Genomic DNA, 17,560 nt, shown 5'->3' on the forward strand with positions numbered 1-17,560 from the left:
TGTATAATGCTGTTTTCTGTAAAATGAACCGTCTTACCTCTCAAACTGTGCCAGGAATGCCATGCTAAGCAACTCTAATGCTAATATCTGCTTGGCTACAGCGCTCTGCTCTACCTAATCGCTGTGGTTTGTTGGTTTTGGCCGGGAGGCAGGCACAAACATGTTGCTGGGGGAAACGGCTACTTCCGCTGTAATGTATTTACTGTCTAATTTGTGTCTCAGCAAGGGCCCATATATCCTGTTTAGGGAGTGACACCTCTCCTCCTCCACTTTATGTAGCGGCGCAGGCATTTGATGGCGACTCCAACATGCTGGGCTGATGGATGAGCTTGTCAGAGCGGGCCCCCGTGATGCCAGGGCTCCTGCAGAAAGCACACGTACACCATAGCTAAATCACACGCGGCAGCTGTGGCACCAAGCGCACTTACTATCTTATTTAACACCTGGGATAATCTGACGTAAAGATAGACACTTTCAGGACTGAGCGGTTACATTTTTGAATCTATATTTTGGGGTTTTGTCTGTAGGTACCATAGATTGTGTAAAGAAATGAACTAAGGGAGTGTGACATCACCCATAGCATTCAGCTCCAGTCAAATGAAGCTCACCAATGTTAACAGCTGTGAGGCAAGGTTTGATTTCTTATTAGGGATAGGTACTGATTTACAGACAAAAATAGCAAAATAAAAATAGGCTCATGAAGAGTGGGTTAACAAGAATGTTTTCAGGCCAAAATGATGAGCCTAACAGCAGCAGTTACAGAGAGAGGGATGACATTTTCTCAGTACAAAGTGAATTGGAGACTTAGTCATTGAGCCGGAAAATCTGTGTATGTTTAACGCTCACATGCACACTGCTTCACTCCTCAGTGTATTAGCAGGGTGAGTCATGGCGCCTTCTGTTGTTAATTATGGCATTTTGTACATGTTGTCCTAAGGTGTCCTAAAATGGCAAAATAAAAGTTTGCTGTAAAAGGGGACATATCATGCAAAGTTGACTTGCAAGAACTTTTAGAATTGTTTTCTCTTCTCATTTATCCACTTAAAGTTGTATTTAAAGTGATGTGTGTTGTGATGTCATTTTTACAGTAGGGCTGGGAATCTCTCACAATACATGATACATGGCTCACAAAACAATATTATCACAATATACACAATATTTTACAGTTTACAGTTTTTTTTTAAAGAACCAAATACATTTTTGCAACAATTTAATTAAATGTATTTGATCTATTTTAATCATCAAAACAGTAAATATGTCAAGTGAATTACATAAAGTTTCCTTCTACTAAATAAGCAACATTATTGTGGTGCGGTCACAAAAAAACAAGCTAAAAGACTTGTGCAATACTTTGATACAGCAGCCCATGATAATGATAATGTATCGCCAAAATTAGTATCACGATATATGTTATCTTAATATTTTAGTACACCCCTAATTTACAGTAATGTAACAAATGGGTAGGTGGAAATCAGCTCTGCAGTTTTCAACTCTGAGGTCAACAGACTTGTTTCTTTAAATGAGCTGTTTAAGATCAATATTACGAATTAAAATGTCCAAAATGTAACATAATGATCCACGGTTGTCATAGATTATAACTATAAATCAGACAAAAATATAATATGTCTTCTTTAGCTTAATAGAAGCTAATAAACTGCACTCATAAATCATCAGTTCTATCTCAGCAATAGCCTAATGGCGCCTGTAACTTTTTGCAAGTTTGGTTTAAAAGTAGCAAAAAATGTGTGTGTTGGTTTTTTTTTTTTTTTTTTCAGCTGCACTGCACCCTGACAGTTCCCTCTCCCAATAAACTTGTCCAATACTGAGCCCATTTGTCAACACCAACTAGCTTGTTTGTTACTGGTGCTATTTATTGCACTGTTTAATCTACCTGCTGGTGTGTGTACCCTGCTCCACATTGTAACGTCAGCTCTCCGCACTCTCCCCATTCCCCCAGGCACGAGTTCTCCATCGATGACAGCTGTTTCAAAGACTTCCATTTGGGAGTGTTCGAACTTGAATTCCCAAACCGCAAACTCCAATACAACTCTTTCAGTTTATTTTTGGCTGTTATTTGCGATAATGAGAAAAAACGTAATCAACATCACTCATTGTTCAGATGGAGCTCAAGGCCATTCTTTATCACTGGCTATGGCTCACTACCACTAAAGCATTGTATATTGGTATTCATGACTTGTTGCTGTAAGATGAAAATAGTATATTCCGCACTAACCTGAGGCGAGTGGACAGAACAGCACACAGGCTCCTCCCAGTTGGAAGCAACAAAGGAGACGGCCATATTTTATTCACAAAGTGGACTGACCCTAGAAGTGACTTGGCAAACATTACTTTAGCCCCTGCCCCTTCTCTCAGCTCCCAGAGGCGTCTTGTGCCTATAGGAATGTACAAGACATGCAAACCAAATTAGCAGCTGTTTTTATGCTAAAGCTAATGTGTGATGATGTTTGTTTATGTTTTTTTTAGGACTTGAAATTGATGTTAACACTACCTATAGACATATTTTACAATATTGATACCCACTTTAAACTGTGTATTTAGAGCTAAAGAACAGTATTAAAAGGCCTATGTTGTGTAAATTACTCATCTGTGTTATGGTCTCCTCATCACAAATTTACCTGGAATTGTGTTTTGTTTCATTCACATGTTTAACACAAAAACCCGGCTCTGTTCTACTATCAAACTGAAAACACTATGTTCCAACTTGTAATGTCATGTGGTAACACAGGAAGTGCTCCACTGTGTTTTTAAACTCCATACACCTTCACTAGAATTATTTGGATAATTTCAGTCCTGGAATTGCCATCTCTGCTGAACAAAATGTAAATGCTAACTTGAAAACTACTGCTTCATGACATCACAAGGTGGAACAGAGCATTTAGATCATCAAACTAAGGCCCTCGGGCCAACTCCGGCCCTCCATACCCCTCTGACCAGTCCCCCAGCTGCTCTGCCCCCCACCACCAAAACTGGCCCTATGAGGCAATCCTCAAAAGTTGTCATGGCCTATTTTTTTTATTACTTTTTGACAAATAATAACACATCTGCATCTTGCATTTTGTTGAGTTTTTCTGTTTAAAAATATATTTATATGAAGTATTTATGTTTATATTTATATTTATATTGAAATAATTATATGACGTATTTTTGCGGCAAAATTTTCGTCACCTGACAGACTTGAGATGAAACAGTGACAAGCAAAAGAATTTTGTAGTGCAGTTAAGGACAGCAAAACGGCTCAGGGTAAAGTACAAAAAGTTGACAGAGAGTGCTGAGTTTTCAAAGAACAGTGGATGACCGATAATTTTTTTGTTCAGTGTAAGGACTGTGCAGTTTGTCTGATATGTAAAGAAAGTGTGACGGTTTTCAAAGAAAGGGTCATACCATTCTGTTATAAGGCTGACCTGACCCCGGCCCCAAATCACAGTCAGAAGAGATAATGTGGACCCCAGAGAAAAGTTTTATAACCCCTGCTTTAGAGCTTTGGAGACGAAGACAGTCTAATAATAAAGGATTACTTAAGCATGCAAGAATGAAACAAAACAGAACTCCAGGCTTGTTTTTGATGAGGTCACAACATACTAACATGGCATAAAGTTTACAATAGTAGACCTTTTAAAGCTTTGTGAATGCTTCATTGTCATTTTACATGCACTAATTGGATGACAAAAAACATCCAATTTATCTTGCATTAAGGTCAATTCATACTTCAGTAGTAGTCTGTTCTTGCACCTGGGCCTGCAACAACAAAAGAACAGGGATGACAGTGACTTAGTGGTTCGAGCCTTTGCACAGCTATTCTACATTTGATTGATTGGGGAAGAGGCACTGAGTAGTTTGGCAAAAGAACTTGATATTTTCTTACTCAACAATGTTTGTCCTATCCTCCATTGATAAAGCAACATGTAACATAAGGGATAAATTGGAGTGCCCTTTGAATTAAAAAATGTTTTATTTTTAATAGAGATGTAACAATAACCGAAATATCGCGATATTGTATCGTCAAAAGTCTCACAATAATATCATGGGCTGCCCCAATATATTGAATCACAAGTTCCTTTGCCTAAATGCATGGTTTTATAGTAGCAACAGCTTATAAACTACATATCCCATGATTCATTTCAGTACAGACAACATGAAGAGATATGTTTTTTGTTTTTTTTAATTCTTGGGATTATGACAGAAATAATTCACACCAAAATCTTGTCAAGGTATTTTAAAAGTAAAAAAGTGTCACATCTATAATTATATCAGTCTCTCCAAAATATCGCAATAAATATTGTACAGTGAGATGCATATCCTGATAATATCGTACCGAGAGATTTGGATATCGTTACATCCCTAATGATCAAATTTGTTTAAGGTGCACTATGTAACTTTTTGGTTAGGGGTCTATTACCTGCTTGTTTAAACAGCTCTACCTTACATTTATTCAATTACATGTGCAAAAACAGGCATTCTGACTGTGAGCTGGTCGCCTTTCCACAGATCTGACCTGTAACTTGGTCTGGTTTGGTCTCCATGATGATAGAAAGGTTTAATGCCATACTGTGAAACATTCCAGACAAAGTGTTGACATCTCCACGGGGAAAAGCATTTAACGGACCATCCACCATAAAAGTTACATAATGCACCTTTAACATTGATAGTGACAGTATAAAGAGACGACATGACTGACAAACGTTTATAAAAACCCTTGATCCGTCCAGTTCAGTGAGAGTACTCGTCCCTGTCCTATGCAGCCCAGTTTACTTGAAACCTTGGGACCATTAAAACAGTCAAACTCTATTCATTGGCAGCTGCACCTCCGAAGGACACTGATAAGTCCAGAAGAGCCAGTGTGTCCTTTACCCAACAGAACACAAACAGGAAACAGAGGAGACAGCAGGAGCTTGAAAAGCCTCAAACATACTCAAAGAGCTCCAGGAAATGCCTGCCTTTCACAAACCCATTGTCACAGACTGGAAAACCTGGAAATAATTTACAACATAATAGTAAATATATGAATTATTTTGTTCTTCTACACAGAATTCATACATTTTCAGTTCATTGACATAATTGCTGCCTTTACGCGCTTCTATTCAAATGTAAAGAAACACGATCAACATAATCCATTGTTGAGGCAGTGCCCAAGGCGATCCTTCATCTCTCCTGTACCCCACCTCTTCAATTGCGTTGTGTATTTGCATTCATAACTTGTTGCTATAAGAAACAAAAGCTGTATGCACTAACCCGAGGCTAGTGAACACAGCACGGCTCTGGCTCCTCCCATAACTGAAGCAATCGTATATTTTATTCACAAACCAGCCTGACCTACTCTGAGCTCCTGCACACAAAAATCGCTCAAATATACTATAAAAAATGCACTACTATTGATTTGTTTTTCTTGTCTACCAATTAAATGGAGGTATAATTTGAAATATGAAATCATGTTCAATTTATACTTGGTCTAAACGGAATAATCACATCAGATAATTAAATATGGATTTCTTTGGGCTTTTTGAGCACTCATATCGACCACAGTTAAATTAGCAAGAACACCGAATGTTGTTTGAATTTCCTGCAAAGACATTGTGTTAATGTTATTTATGCTCTGTGTAGATACCTCTTCATTGCATTATTACTCGGGGCTTTTTATTGTATATTTGTCATTTCAATGGCACAGACATCCATCCAAACTGCAGTAATGGTTTCCCACTTGGAGCGACTGCCTTGTATGTTAAGTGCTAGCTTGTCTTGTAACGTGTCAGATTGCCCCTCACTGTAACATGAGCCCTAATAGCTTTATTGACTGACACCCTATCTGAAATCCAAAGTGCATTAACGCCACCTCCAACGTAAAGCCTAATTCGTTAACCCACTATCTTAACACCACGCTGGTATAAACATTTTGCAACTTGGCAGCTTCCAAACAAATTGTCAGCGTACAGAAGGCGTCCCACTAAGCCCTGACAGCTGACAGGTAAATTGTAAAATATTATGAACCATCAACAAGCTTTTATGCAGTGCCTCTCCCTCTAAAATGAGTCAGCGGCGAATGCATCATGTCCTCAAGTTATACCGTAAAAATATTTTTAGTTTGTTTTTTGCAAATTATATTATTTATTGGCATGACACAATGAAAGTGACACAATTAAAGCCACGATGACAGATATAAACTTTAGTGGAAGTCTTGAAGTGGAGAAAGAAAAGTTTTTTTTTGTTTTTTTTTAGAATTATACATTCACTGAGGCAGATAAAATGATGCTGTGCTATTCGCCGAAAACAAGTTTTAAGTTTCACTTTCATTTTTGACACAGATCAGCATGCATCCTGCTAATGAAGCTACTGTATATCACATCAGATGTATTTATTTTTTATTTATTTATTTTATTTATTTGAGACAGGGACAGCGCACAATTTTCGCATTAACCTTGACAGGAGAGATGCATTGGCATCAGTGCTAATTTCCACCTGTAGTCCCTGGACAGATTCATTGATTGATTGTATTTAACTGACCTTGACTATCAACTGTTCTGGAGATCTGTAGCATGTTTTGGGTTGATGGGGGAAACCCATCCAGACACGGGGAGAAACATGCAAACTCCACACAGAAAGGCCCTGGGTGACCTGGGGATCGAACCCAGAACCTTCTTGCTGTGAGGCATGAGTGCTAGCCACTCAGCCATTGTGCTGCCATTTGTCAAGTTGTTATGTACCATTTTGACTCATGCTTTTTTAAATGATTTTTACATGATGACGTAGGCTTGTGGGCTGAGCATTGGACAGAATCTTACAGCTACACAGCAAATTCAAGAGTGTCAATCCAACTCATACATTGTTAATTTGAACACTTTTACCATGCCATATGGGGTCCACATTAGAATGGGGTAAAACGACGCTTTCCAAAGTATCGAAGGCTCAACACTGGTAAAGTGATGTAACCACACTCCACAGACTTCAATGTGACACTGACTAAGATTTTACTTTTTTTACACTAATGTACAGTGAAATACTAATAACACTATACTCATATGAATACTTTGTGAAGTAGAAATACTGTAGAGTGTTTTTCATGTTACACTATTCAATAGTAACTTTTTCTTCACTAAACAGTGCCAGTGCTGTGGTCATTCTAGTTCATAATCCCTTTCACACATGTAATATTGAGAATCACCACATAATTCCATTTCAGCATAACCCACATCATACAATCATACTACCAAGATATTTCATAAGTTGTAACTCAGGTCTCCGTACATGTGCCCTGCTCCCAGCACCGTCCAGCTCTCAGGTGAAATGGCTGTGCTCTCCCATCGGAAACGTTACAAAAACCCAACACTGATGTAGTGTAACTTTCAAAACACCCATCCATCCATTTTCTTCCGCTTATCCGGGGCCGGGTCAGGGGGGCAGCAGTCTAAGCAGAGACTCCCAGACTTCCTTCACCCCACGGGGGGACCCCGAGATGTTCCCAGGCCAGCCAAGAGACATAGTCCTGCCAGCGTGTCCTAGGTCTTCCCCGGGGCCTCCTCCCGGTGGGACATGCCGGGAACACCTCCCGAGGGAGGCGTCCAAGAGGGGAACAGGTGCCCGAGCCACCTCAACTGGCTCCTCTCGACATGGAGGAGCAGCGGCTCTACTCCGAGCTCCTCCCGTGTTACTGAGCTCCTCATCTCTAAGGGAGCGCCTAGCCACTCTGCGAAGGAAACTCATTTCGAGTGCTTGTATCCCTGGCCATTATTTCGGTCATTACCCAAAGCTCATGACCATAGGTGAGAGTAGGAACGAAGACTGACTGGTAAATCGAGAGCTTCACCTTTCGGCTCAGCTCTCTCTTCACCATAACAGTCTGATACAGTGACCGCATCACTGCAGACGCTGCACCGATCCACCTGTCAATCTCACGTTCCGTCCTCCCCTCACTCGTGAACAAGACCCCGAGATACTTGAACTCCTCCACTTAAGGCAGGGACTCTCCACCCACCCGGAGAGGGCAAGCCACCTTTTTCCGGTCGAGAACCATGACCTCGGATTTGGAAGAGCTGATTCTCATCCCAGCCACTTCACAGTCGGCTGCAAACCGCCCCAGTGCACATTGCAGGTCCTGGTTCGATGAAGCCAACAGGACAACATCATCTGCAAACAGCAGAGATGAGATCCTGTGGTCCCCAAACCGGACCCCCTCCGGCCCCTGACTGCACCTAGAAATTCTGTCCATAAATACAATGAACAGAACTGGTGACAAAGGGCAGCCCTGGCGGAGTCCAACATGCACCGGGAACAGGTCTGACTTTTTTTTTAAATGTTTATTAAGGACATCACAATCGCATTAGACAAGCCAGATGCATTGCTTTGAGTGTTTTAGCACAAGTGCTAGTTTTCAACACCTGTCCATATAAAAATATAAACTACATGCATAAAAACAGAGAGTACAAGACACATAAATTACATACAGATAAAATATATACAGTAGATTTTCAGTGGATGCAGTTTTGACTGGAAACATACAATAACTTTAATTTCCTTTTAAATTTGTTGTAGTTGGTTTCCAATTTTAAATGAGCTGTTAAACCGTTCCACAGACTAGCCCCTTTAAAAGAGAACGAGGACTGACCAAGAGCCATCCTGTACCTAGGAACAACACAATTACCACTAGTAGCGCCTCTTGTGTTCGCTCTGTGTGAACATTTTATGGTCCTGGCAAATTCTGAGTGTAATGGTGTATTGCGGTTAAGACACTTAAAAAATAATTTAAGATTGTTAAAATTTATAAAATTTTCAAAGTTAAAAAGTTGATGTTTCTTTGTAATTTCACAGTGGTGCCAGTTTTTGGGCTTTTTGTCAAGGATCTTAAGAGTCAGTTTGTATAATGAACAAAGCGGTTTTAATGTAGTTGAGGAGGCCTGGGACCATGAGGTGATACAATAAGATAGATGAGAGAAGATCATTACTTGACTTACTGCCAGCAATGCGAACACAGCTCCTGCTCCGGTCATACAGGGACCGGACAGCTCTTAGCAAAGGGCCCCGGACCCCCTACTCCTAGAGCACCCCCCACAGGACACCACGAGGGACACGGTCGAATGCCTTCTCCAAGTTCACAAAGCACATGTGGACTGGTTGGGCAAACTCCCATGAACCCTCGAGCACCCGATGGAGAGTGTAGAGCTGGTCCAGTGTTCCACGGCCAGGACGAAAACCACACTGCTCCTCCTGGATCGGCCGGATTCTGCTCTCCAGTAGCCTGGCATAGACCTTACCAGGAAGGGAAGGTCTATGCCTTCAAAACACACACTTTGTAAATGTTTGAGATTAACACTGTGGATCAACAATTACTTATTTGACTCTATAACACTGTCAGAGTTGAAATAACTCTTGACTATGTTGAAACATATCTGGATTTTCTTCACTTTACTCACAACAACACCAACACCGTGAATTTAACACTTTTTAATTTGCTGTGTATCTGTAAGGAGGGCCCAGTAGAGATCACTAAAACACTGAAACATGCATGTATGACATCTAAAACCTTGTCTGAGTTTTTTGATGAGGGAACAATGTTATAACATGGTAGAAAGTTCAAACAAATCTATTTTGCTTAATACCCCCTTTAAAGATATTTTTAAGAGTTTCAAGGGAGATTTTTAGCTGTATGTGCAATAACCTACATTTGTTGGAGTGTAATTAGCATTGAGTATTCATAAATAAGTTTTTGACATGTCAACAGTGATTTGGTATGATTTTCTTCTGTTGTTAATTAAGATTTTGGCTTGCTAAAATAGTATTCCAGATAATTAGAAACATCAAAACATACCTGGTGCCAACATCTGCTCAAACCAACTTAATTACTCAAACCCTAAGTGTAAATACATTCACAAATCATAATGATTCAATTTATTACTTTTAAAAGTTCTCTGTCAAGGACAAACGGTGGATTTCCCAGGTCCAGTGAACGCTACGGCTGATTTCTGGTGCAGTATATACACAGCAGTCCTGACCCTGAAAAAGTGTCTGGGAGATTTTATGACACCCACAAAAAGATTTGCCAGTTTTGCTGACTGCAGGTCGTACACTGTCACTGGTGCATAACATATTCCGCCGTTCACTTGTGCTAATATATACTGGCTGTACACATCGTCTGGAGCAGTGAGAAGGAACCACTGTTTGGTAAAGCCCAATGACACATTAGAAATACGTCAGCGCAGGGTAAGGTTAGAGGCATCCACCTGCAAATACAGAAATATTTCAGGATAGGGCATATCGCTCCTGACAAGATTTCCAGCTCTGTGTCTGCCATTGTGATAAAACTTTACAAAACACTAGGCGCTGGATCAACTTTTCTTAAGCAATAATTCAGTAGTGTCTGCCTGCTGTGGCTTTGGGCCTCTCTGTGGGATCCTGTCTGCTTCCACTGCTACACAGAGAGAAAGGCTAGCTTGATTCATGAGAGATGCTAGTTTATTTATTAGCCATGGTGGGAGGCACGTCACACACTGATTTGCGACCGCTGTAATGTTCCTTGCTACTGTTGATTTGTAGATTTTTAGTCTAGCGAAAACAAGCTGGGAACAGATTTGGATGACTTGTTTCAAATTGTCAAAAATAAGGCAAAGATATTTCAACCTGGAGGGATAAACTTAGTGTTTAGGGGCATAAGCAAGAGAAGACGGAGAAGCTGAGGTGGCTGAGGGTTAGGCTCTGGAGGAAATGAAGCATACGAAAGGAAGGATTTGAACAATTTAAGGTGAAAGACAGATGTGTACTTTTAAATACTTGTGCACTTGTATGACAGTTTTTATGATTTTTACATTTTATGGAATAGTTTCTGTGGTAAACAGAAAATATAAATGCATAAATCAAGTGTGTTTAAGAAGAAAAGTTCAGAATTACTGACCTTCTAAACATAAATAACAAAATTAAAGCCTTGTCATTATATTATTATGGGTGAACTATAGCCCAGTGTACAGTAGGTTATGGAATTATGAGTTACGTCTACAAAATAATAGTATTTTTGCAATTTGAACAAGTTCCAATTTCCAGCTGATGCCAAAGCACCAGCCACAAACTGTTAGAATATAGTTTATCTGTTGAGTTAGGTTAGGACTGGGATGCACCGATCCAGCCTTTTCCGATTCCGATATTATAGATTTAAGATTACGTTTATAATGAAAAAAATCACCACCTGAAATTCTAGTCACATGACTAGGCTGGCGTCACGTTGTCATGACGTCATGTGGGCGGAAAAACAAGGAAGTGGTGCACCGTGTCTGAAATTGCAGCAGCCGAGACTGTGTATCAATGTTTTCAGGCGTCCACACAGTGCCAGATCAGATTTGTACTCAGATGAATTTGTGGGAGCTGGCGGCAGCAGATCGTTCCATCTCTGGAGCCGTTTTCCATCGGATTAGTGTGGACAAACACTGCATCCACAATGAAAATGTCTCGAATATATACTAGTGTGGATGGGGCCTAAGTATCTGCCAAATCTGTCAATACCTGATATCAGCTAATACTGTTGCAGAGAATGAAAGCAGCATTTATTTCCTTCAAACTTAAAATAAGATGTAGTTGATCCAAATGTGTTATGCAGCTGTTATTTATTTCTCAAGTAATGACAGAAGAACTTGTAAATAAAAGTTCAAACATTATGAGACTTTCTTTGCCCTTATGATCAATAAATAGTTTTATTACATAAATCGAATCTTCCAACAGGATATCGACTGAACCAATATTTGGAAACGATATCCAATCTAGTTCAATCTAAGCTCTAGTTAGGACCATTGTTTTGAAGAGTAATACCTTTCTCAAAATTGAAACCCCAATATTACATTTGCCCTTTAGCAGTTGTGTTAGATCGGTGCGCTTAATTGGTTTTATGTCAGATGCCCTTCCTGGTGAAAACTTTTCTGTCAAACTTTTTCTTTTTTTTTTTTGAAACAACCAAAATTATACAAATGTGATTGAAGAGGACTGCAGTGCTTTACATAATATATGCTCGATTTTTCTTTGGAATCACTAAATTGGGAATGAATTTCAAGCGTTACACAAATAAAACAACTCTTTGTGGCAGCACATTCAAAGGTGTATATGAACATTTCCCAGCAGAAGCAGTCAAACAGCTTCTAATTAAACTCTTTTGCTTGTGTTTAATAGTCGATAAACACTTCATTTTATGTGTCCCTGTGCAATTCCCAAGAACAATAATTTGAGGTTAAACGCATCTGCAGTCTGGCTACATTTCCCTTTTTATTAAAACGCCAAGTTCGGTTTTAAATAATTCATGTCTCGCTGGAATGTTATTCTCACCGAAATGACCCTAATTTTAGAAGTGTCAAGATGGTATAAGAATATCAGTACGTTTGTCACTTTTTGGGTAGCACAAGTGTAATGCACACAGTCAGAAATATGTTTGAACAGATCAAATGGTGATGTTTGTATTTATTGAATCTGATGTGAGGTTTGACGTCTGGTTTCCCCGTCATTTTCTTATTCCTACATTTGTTTGAAAGGACGAAATAGAGGGGTTATAGCTGATGCAGTCACTCGTCAAAGCATGCTGTATTTTACAAGTGTACATGGCAGATAGGCTGTTGTCAAGGGATTCTTTTTACTATTTAAAGGTGTACTCTACCATGAAAATGCTATTGTTTGCCTGTAATGTTCCACAATATGGTATTAAACTTTATAAGATATATTTATTCAAATATGGGTTTGTTTTTAAGGCTCAAAAATACATTTAAAAACATGCTTTCTTACTGTGAGTGGAGTCATCTCTTCACAGATCTCACCTGTAAATTAGCCTGTTAGTGTCTCCTGCTTGTTTCTGTGGAGCTTGAAAAAAAAGATATGCTTAAGTTTATTTTCATTAATTCATCTATATTAATTATTGATTCTTGGAATTGGCCATCTCTTGAACTAAAAGTAAAAGGTAGCTGTTAACTTGAACCTTGAACTACCACTACATGACATCACAAGGTGAAACAGAGCATTTTAAACTTTGGAGATGTAGATAGACTAAAAATAAAGGATTACTCAAACATGTGTGAATGAAACAAAACTCAACTCCAGGTATGTCCATGAGGAGGTAACAGCATTATAACATGCCTTAAGCCTCACAAGAGTCTTATTTTGTGATTTTGTGTCATATAGGACCTTTAAAATTCAGATTAGACCTTTATTACTCCAGTAGCAAAATACAAGAAAAATGTATGGAATCAGACTCCAATTCAATGGACTGAACAATTTTGTTTTCATCCCCCACTCTAAGAAAAAAATGAAAAGGGTAAAAAGAAGCAATGAGGACATCTTAAAAAAGTCCCCTCTGTGCATTTGAATGTGAGATCCTGGAGGCACTTTGGCATCCTTCCGCTCGGCTGGAGACGTCAGGATGACAAAATGGAGCGCATCAGTGTATAAACTTGACCGCATGAAGCCGCATCACTCAGGCAAATGACGGCGCGCTCGTGAGGCTACACCAGGAAGTGGAGGATACAAGCCCTAGGCACAGCGGCGCATTGGAATTCAAAAACACAGTGCTTATGATATGGGGGTGTGCTTTTAGCTGCACATACAACAAGAGGGAATCTTTTAGCTGTGTTGTGACCTCTCTAAAAGGAAGAGATTGTATTATTTTTTATAATGACTGCATGGTTTAAGAATTTCATCTTTAACAATATGATTCAGGATAGGATAAGGATCTTGACACAATTGGGAAATTAACTGCAAATTACAACGGCAGCAGCAGAATAAATATTATTATAGTAGCACTACTAATATCACATAATCAAGCTCACCCTTTTTATGATGATGGTTTTAACACTTAATTAAAGTTGCATTATTCATGCACTCTCCACACTGGTGGTAAGCTTCATCTGTATGGCCCTGGGGCAGGCTAAAGGAGGAGATGTGAAAACCACTCTATAGTCTCTTAAACATGTTATTACTTATGAATTCATCCTGCCAAAGCTGAGCTACCTTGATGTGCACTATGCAGTAGTGCGTACCGGACTGATGCTGTTGCAGAAATATTCTGTTGGACTTTCCACAAGTGCTTTAGAGATAAGTCTGCGAGAGCTTCCACTTTCCTGAAAAATTGGTAGAAAATAGTTTCCCAAATGGTGCATTATTCTGGCAGTACCCAGGTGGCATATTTAGTCCAATTGATCCAACTTTAGTTAGCCTTTATATTTTAGTCCTGCTTTAAAGTCAGGGCTCATTATTTAGGGATCCTTTAGTACAAGTCTGGGACCCCGTTTAGATACTTTATTTGCAATTGTAAACACAATACAACAACATTCAAGTGGACTGCCAGAATGTGGATTTGGCTGAGATGTAGACTAAAATATTGATGTAAAAACATTTCTATATTAATCACTCAACAGTCATTTCAACACTCCCTCCAAACTGTGCCAACATGCATTTTACAGCAGCAGTATCTGTGAGAATATCACAAGATCAGGAGCAGAACTGGTTCTAAGTTTATTGTTCAGTGGTCATGGCTTTATATTTCATGAATAGTTCTGGTTCATACAGTCTGTACAATAGTTGTGGTCGTTTCAGTCAACCACAACTACAACTACTACCACAGCTACTACAGTTACTACAGTTACTACAACTACAACAACTACTACGGCTACTACAGCTAATACAATGACAACAACTACTACAACTATACAGCTACTACAGCTACTACAACAACAACTACTACTACAGCTAATACAACAACAACTACTACTACAGCTAATACTACAACAACAACTACTACTACAGCTAATACAACAACAACTACTACTACAGCTACTACAACAACAACACTACTACTACAGCTACTACACAACACTACACTACTACAGCTACTACAACAACAACTACTACTACTACAGCTAATACAACAACAACTACTACTACTACAGCTAATACAACTACAACAACTACTACAACTATACAGCTACTACAACAACAACTACTACTACAGCTAATACAACAACAACAACTACTACAACAGCTAATACAACAACAACTACAACTACTACAGCTACTACAACTACAACAACTACTACAACTATACAGCTACTACAACAACAACTACTACTACAGCTACTACAACTACAACAACTACTATAACTACTACAGCTAATACAACAACAACTACTATTACTACAGCTAATATAACTACAACAACTACTACTACTACAGCTAATATAACTACAACAACTACTACTACTACAGCTAATATAACTACAACAACTACTACAACAACAACTACACTACTACAGCTACTACAACTACAACAGCTACTACTACTAGAACTACTACAGCTACTACTACAACTACCCAAACAACTCCTACTATACTACAACTACTACTACTGCAACTACTACTACACTGTGGCTATAAAGATGTTTTATGCATCTCTGATCAGCTCTCCATGACCTTTACAAAACCTTTTTAAGATAACGTGAAAAAACTTTTAATGACCAAAAACTTAGCAGAACGTGTTGCACTGATGATTAATTGCAGCGGATCACTAAAACACATATCCAATCTACTGCTCAGCAAATGCACACTTTGTTTTGGCTATCGACTTTATGCCACCGTCTGCACTCTGAATGTTATATGAAGTTGTATGCCTCCAATGGTGCAGACAAATACTTGTTACATGTATTGATGTTTTTAGTCAAAAGGGGGCATTTGGATGGGAAGCACTGACACTTGCGTATTGATCCAGCCATTACAACACTCCACAAGGTTCATCACAGGAAAAACACAAAGTATTCCCTCTGACATTTACACCTCAGAGCGCCTATTCCCTTATACAGAGCTACGTGGGGACAAAAGCCCAGGAGTGTGTATGTGTGGTAAACATGTTATTCACAATCTACATGTACACAAACAGTCACTCTAAATTTGAGTTTTTTGTGTCCCAGTTTTATAGAATGAGATCATACATAACAATAAGACCAGTGTTCTGTGAAATAAGATATGTCCCCATCATGACAAGAGGTGGGCAATAATAGATCAGTAATAGTATCGCTGTAGTTTTGAGGGTATTTAATCTTATTATAACAAAAATAAATGCTGCAAAAAGAGAAAATAACAATGGAGCAAACTTATCTTGGAAACTTTTAAAGCTGACCTATTATGCAAAATCAACTTTTCAGAGCTTTTAACCATGTTTTCCCTTCTCATTTATGCTTTCAGACTTGTATTTGGAGTGTGTTTGAGCATTATTTGATAACTTATTTACAAGTCGCCATATTGCAATCAACCCATTTTCACTGCCACCAGCATACACCCACTGCTCTGTTTTGTTCTCCAACCTTATTTTCTTAATCGGGATAGGATTGAGCAGCGTCATGTCAGATAAAATTTTTTAATCGGGATGTCATTGGAGTTGTTACTTTTGTTAAGTTGTTTTAGATGAATATTGTGATTTAAAATGTGCAAATTATAACATAATGATCCACGAGTGTCGTATAGTATAACTATAATAGGCTGAAGCTCAAGCACTATGTCTTCTTTAAGGGTATGAGAAGTCATAATGTGCATCTTTAGAGTAATTTTACTCCCATTTCACATTTATCTGATACCATAACTAGTACATTTTAAGACATGTTTTAGCACATTTCTGTTGGACCTACAAAATATCATCTGAATACCAACATACAAAGAGATACTACAGTAGGATAATGAGGTATTTGTTTTTGCATATCTACAAAACCACATACAAAATACAATATACACCTTTATAATTCTACACTGTTGATGTCAAAATGGAGCACCACTGTCACTAAAAGGGCTCTATAAAGTGAATCTGGTTCAAATCAGAGGTTGTCCAAATGTACCCATGTACCACTTTCGTCATACGGACCTCTTCTATACTGATGGACCTCTCCCTTTTACATCTTGAACATTCCAAATGCCAGAATCAGGGAGCTTAAACCCCCTGACTTGACTTGAATTGTCTGTTCTCCGGTCCCATTAAAGGATCCCGGTATGTTGTATCATTCATGACACAGAGCACTCATAAATTGGCCATTTCTGCCCCTGTTACCAAACTAGATACCCCCTCTGCTGTCACTTCCTCTTCTTCTCCCCCTTTCAACTCCCACATCACATACACATCAAAGTCCTCTCCCAGCAGAGCTCCACGGTAATGATTGCCCCATATTTCTACTGCTTTAAATTTGACCATCTCCCATTGACTTTTAGGTTTCCCTTCATGTTTCTAATTCAATCAGGGATAAAATATGCGCCTTATATCTGCTATGTGCAATTACCTACATTACTGTGATTGTGGGGCACTTCTTTCAAAGGTTTTCAAGTATATGTTAGTGTTCATCGTGTAAGAGCTCAGATGAGAATAAAAACTGTGAGAAAATACAAGAAATCGAAGGGAGTTTGTTACAGCACTTAGGTTTCATGCATGCAGGCTAAATGGGAAAGCTACAGACCTTAATGCAATATCGGCCTGCTTTTTCCAGTTCATGTACCAACTATATTTGGAAAAGCATGATGAGCTGCAGTTATACATGAATTCTCTCCATACTGTCTGGCTATA

The sequence above is a fragment of the Boleophthalmus pectinirostris genome, unplaced genomic scaffold (assembly GCF_026225935.1).
Source record: "Boleophthalmus pectinirostris isolate CB_2022bp ecotype Guang Dong unplaced genomic scaffold, ASM2622593v1 HiC_scaffold_12, whole genome shotgun sequence".
Classification (NCBI taxonomy): Eukaryota; Metazoa; Chordata; class Actinopteri; order Gobiiformes; family Gobiidae; genus Boleophthalmus; species Boleophthalmus pectinirostris.